We start from the raw sequence: 4,883 nt of genomic DNA, 5'->3' as shown, positions 1-4,883 counted from the left end.
GCAAGCACCTTAGCAGGTCTTGGTTCTTTACGGGGAGGGGTGACCCATACCTTTGTACCTGAAGGTTCGGAGCCATTCAACATCCTGCCTGGATTGTGTGGTTGTAGTTTCCCATTAACCTTAGTAATAGGACATGGTAATATTCTGAGAGACCCTAAGGGATCCCCTGCATTTCACATACTTTTCTTATTCCCCACCCCCAACAGCCCACAGTGGTCTGGATCAGTCACCCCTACCAACACCTTAATTACCTTAGCCTATTGACTCAGAGACATGAGGAGCCCAAAGTGGCCAAGAGGACACCTTAACTTACAGTTCAACAGAAGCATCGTTGTGCTTCCTAGTAAAAGCATCCCTGCTCTGGAACTGAGACTTCTAGGCCAGCAGAGCATAAGGTTGCAGGTTCAGGAAGCAAAAATTTTGCTACCGGGTCACTGGGGGTAATGGTGAATGATACAATTCACCATTTATGAAGCTGAATCCTGGATACTGAGGAAACGGTACAATACGTTGAACATTGATTCAAAGAATATACATCCCACTGGAGAACCTCGCCCTAGCCCTGCAAGGCACTGCCCCCTAACTGGCACTGTAACAGCATCTTCAAAAGGACTTTCCATTATTCTATCAAACAAACTGCTTCAGAATGGTAGGGAACATGGAAAGTTCAGTGAATCCCATGAGCACCAGCCCACTGTCACACCTCTTTGCCTGTTAAGTGAGTTCCTTGGTCAGAAGCACTCCTGTGTAGAACAGCATGATGGTGGATAAGGCATTCTGTAAGATCATGGCAGAAGGATAACTGGCAGGAAAGGCAAATTCTTACCTAGAAAAGTGTCTATTCCAGTAAGAACTTGTCCAATGTCATAAACCTGCCACCAGGTTTCTGGCTGATCACCCTGGGGCAACAAGGTCATATCAGGGGCTGAGTGTTTGCCTCTGCTACTGGCAGACTGGGTACTCAGCAGTGGTTATAGCCAGCTCAGCCTTGGTGAGTGGAAGTTGAAGTTGCCGAGCCCATGCATAAACTCCGTCCCTGCCACCATGGTGACTTTGTTCATGAGACCATTAGGCAATGACAGGAATGGGTGGAGAAAGAAGGTTAACTGCTATTCATAGATCAAGTCATCTTATCCACTTTATTAACGAGCTCCTCTGCTAAGGAGGCAAGTGAGCATTTACATGGGACACAAATATCTTTACATCCTTTGTCTATTTGCCTCTTCCCCAAATCTCTTTGTCCCCAATTTTCCAATCATGGTCCAAGTTCCTGATCATCCAGCCAAACCATCTGCTATGAACCAAACCACAGCTTATGAACCAGTATATAGTAACACATCTGGTCATTTTTCTTTCCAAGCAAAATGTACAACCAGATGCACTGCCCAAAGTTCTGCCCACTGAGAAGATTTCCCTTCATTGCTGTTCTTCAGGGATGTCCCAGATAGGGGATGATATGCTGCAGCTGTTCACTTTTGGGTGGTACCCACATATTGTGCAGAACCATCTGTAATCCATCTGTAAATCAAGTCTTCCCTTCTTCTATCAACTGATCATATGGTATACCCCATGAGACCATAGGGTCATGCTGGGGCACAGAAGGCATTGCAGCAGGAGAAGGAACCATGGGCATTTGGGCCACTTCATGCAACGTACTTGTGCCTTCAGGACTCACCCAGGCCTGATTACATTTGTACACTTCCATTTAATGATGAATTGCAGCTGTGGACATCCAACTTTATCACTTGTTGAGTCAGATAACACCCAGTCCATGATGGGCAGCTCAGGTTGCATAACTCTGTATTCCAGGGTCAAGTGTTCAGTTTCCACGAAGGCCCAGTAGCAGGCCAAGAGCTGCTTCTCAAAGGCAGATATCTACAAAGGGTGGCAGGGCCTTGCTGCAAAATCCCAAGGGCCTCCTCCTCCTCCTGCCATGGGGACCTGCCAAAGGTTCCAAACAGCATCACTTTCTGCCACCGTCACCTCAAATATCACTGGGTCTGCCGGATCAAATGGCAAGCACCCTTAGGAGTAGCCTGGACCTATTGTTAAAGTCTTTTCCTGTTGTGAGCCCCACCCAAAATTAGCAGTTTTTCAAGTTCCTTGGTAGATGGGCCAGAGTAACACATCTAAGTGAGATATTTGCTGCCTCCAGAATTCAAATAGGCCTACTAGGTGTTGCACTTCTTTCTTGGTTGTAAGAGGGGCCAGATGTAACAACTTATCCTTCATCTGAGAAGGGATATCTTGGAATGCCCCACACCACTGGACTTGTAGAAATTTACCTGAGGAAGAAGGCCCTTGAATTTTAGTCGGATTTATTTCCCATCTTCCAACATACAAATGCTTTATCAAGTCCAGAATGGTTCCTACCTCTCACTCACTTGGTCCAAATAGCTCAATGCCACCAATGTACTGATCAGTGGGATACCTCGTGGAGAGTTGATTGCGATCCCTGTAAACTAAGTTATGACACAGGGCTGGAGAGCTGATGTGCTCCCGAGGTCAGTCAGTGAAGGTATATTGCTGGCCTTGCCAGCTGAAAGCAAATTGCTTCTAGTGGGTCTTATGGATAGATTATGGAGAAAAAAACATTTGCCAGATAAATGTCTACATACCAGATACCGGGAGATATGATAATCTGCTCAAGCAAGGAAACCACATCTGGTATAACAGCTGCAATTGGAGTCGCCACCTGATTAAGCTTGCAATAATCAACTGTCATTCTCCAAGATCCATCTGTCTTCTGCACGGGCCAAATAGGAGAGTTAAATGGGAATGGGGTGGGAACTGCATTCACATATTTCAAGTCCTTGATAGTGGCATTAATCTCTGATCCCTCCAGGGATGTGATATTGTTTTTGACTTACTATTTTCCCAGGTAGAAGCAGCTCTAATGGCTTCCCTTTTGCCTTTACCACCCTAACAGACCTCACTCTACAGGTTAGGGAATCAATGCGGGGACTCTGCCAAGTTCTTAGTTTATCTATCCTGATTATGCATTCTGGATCTAGAGAAATAAGTACAGGATAAGTTCAGGGACCCAGAAGACCCACGGTGGGTCAGAGCTTGGCTAAAACTCCATTGATTGCCTGACCTCCATAAACCACTAATCTGACTAAAGGAACACAATAATGTTTTGGATCTCCTGAAATCAATGTCAGTTCAAAGCCAGTGTACAGTAGCCTCCAAAAGGTATGAAGATAATGATGATGATTCCTCAATGTACAGTTATCCTGGCAAAAGGTCCCTTTGAGGAAGGGTGGGAGAAAGATTTAATGGTAAAATATTTTGGTAATGTGCCAGGGTTCTTTCTCAAGGCTACGTGGCCCCTGCTTCATTCTGGGTCTATAAATTAGCTAAAGTCTGGGAATTGGTTAAGAGGTCATGATTCTTTGTTGTTATGACTCAAGATAGACTCTCATTCATTTGGCCTAGAAATTTTCGGTTTATGCAGATCAAGTAAGAATTCACTGTCTATGCACTTCTGGGAACACAATGATTAATTAGCCAATGCCATAGATCCACCCTTTCTCTTTGGTTTTGGGTGAGTAGTAGATGAGGTAAGCACCCTGTTCATTGCTTCTCCTTTGCTGCCCATTATGGTAAGTACAGCCACCTTACCTTTGCACTCCAGGATCCAATTATACTCACTGCATTTAAGTTTCCCAGTTGAGTGACTGCAGCTCCCACAGGAAGGTCTGGCATACAGAGAAGAGCAATGACAGAGCTCTTCAAGGACGTTGGTACCACCCTCACAAAACTGTTTCTTACAGTACTGATGAAGGGCAAATCTTCTGGACTCTCTCAGTATGGAGGAGAAGGTCTTACATGGCAAATTCACTCCAGCATTCCAATCTCCTGGAGCCTCTGAATCCCATCATCAATAGTAAACCAAGGGCCATCACATATTTCCAGCTCATTCACAGTAGGCCATTTTTTGATCCATATTTTAACCAGCCAACCAAATAAACCATTAGTATCTTTTTAAAACTTTGTGAACTGAGACATTAAATCCAAAATCTCTGCTTAATGGGCACATATCATTTAAATTCAGCCTCACCCAATTTTATATTCCTTCCACCATTATCCCACACCCTTAAAATCCATTTCCAAACATGTTCCCCAGACCTCTGCTTGTCTGCGTTAGAAAAATCAAGAAGTTCCTTTGGAGTATAACCCAACTTCTCAAGAGTCACATTGTGTGCCTTGTCTCTAGGGGTCTGCCAAGACTGGTGATAGGTCCAGAGGCAAAAATGGATGGTGAGGGTGAGTCCTGAGGAGTATCAGCATGCACTGATTGGCAGCCACATCATGGAAGGTTATTTACTGTTTCCATGAAGGATCAGCTCCCTCCGGGAGAGGTGGAGAGGCCAACACACAGGGGACGGAGTGGGGGGAGATGCTGCTTCCTCTGGCAAAATAAACTCAACAGAATTTATGAGGTCAGTGTCCCTAGCCTCATCAGGGTCCTCCCACATAGCTCCACCCCAATTTATATGACCCCATTCATTTCAAATCAGTACTCTCACTTTAACTTCAGATACCGTCAGAGGATGAGAGTTTAGCTTTCATTGTAGCTCAGCTAGTTGCATGATGAGGGCTTGTGTTTGTTTTTCATCCTATGGCTATAGGAGAAAAGATCCTCCTTTAAGGCCCACTTAAGAACACTATAGGTGGTTTACGACATCTGGAGCTGGGAAATTAAATTTCTGATCTCATTCTTTCCCATTGCTACTTAATCCAGCAATGCCAATAGCAATCAACCAACATCATGATGTGACCGGAGTCCTAGGTCAGAGGCCCGATTCTGGGAATCCAAAAAAATCAAGTCTGGCCACTCACCAAAAAAGACAAACAGAAAGGTAATGAAGAAAAGCAGG

The sequence above is a fragment of the Marmota marmota genome, unplaced genomic scaffold, assembly GCF_001458135.2.
Source record: "Marmota marmota marmota unplaced genomic scaffold, marMar, whole genome shotgun sequence".
NCBI classification, from domain to species: domain Eukaryota; kingdom Metazoa; phylum Chordata; class Mammalia; order Rodentia; family Sciuridae; genus Marmota; species Marmota marmota.
The sequence above is the reverse complement of the archived record's forward strand: the minus strand, read 5'-3'. Positions refer to the sequence as shown.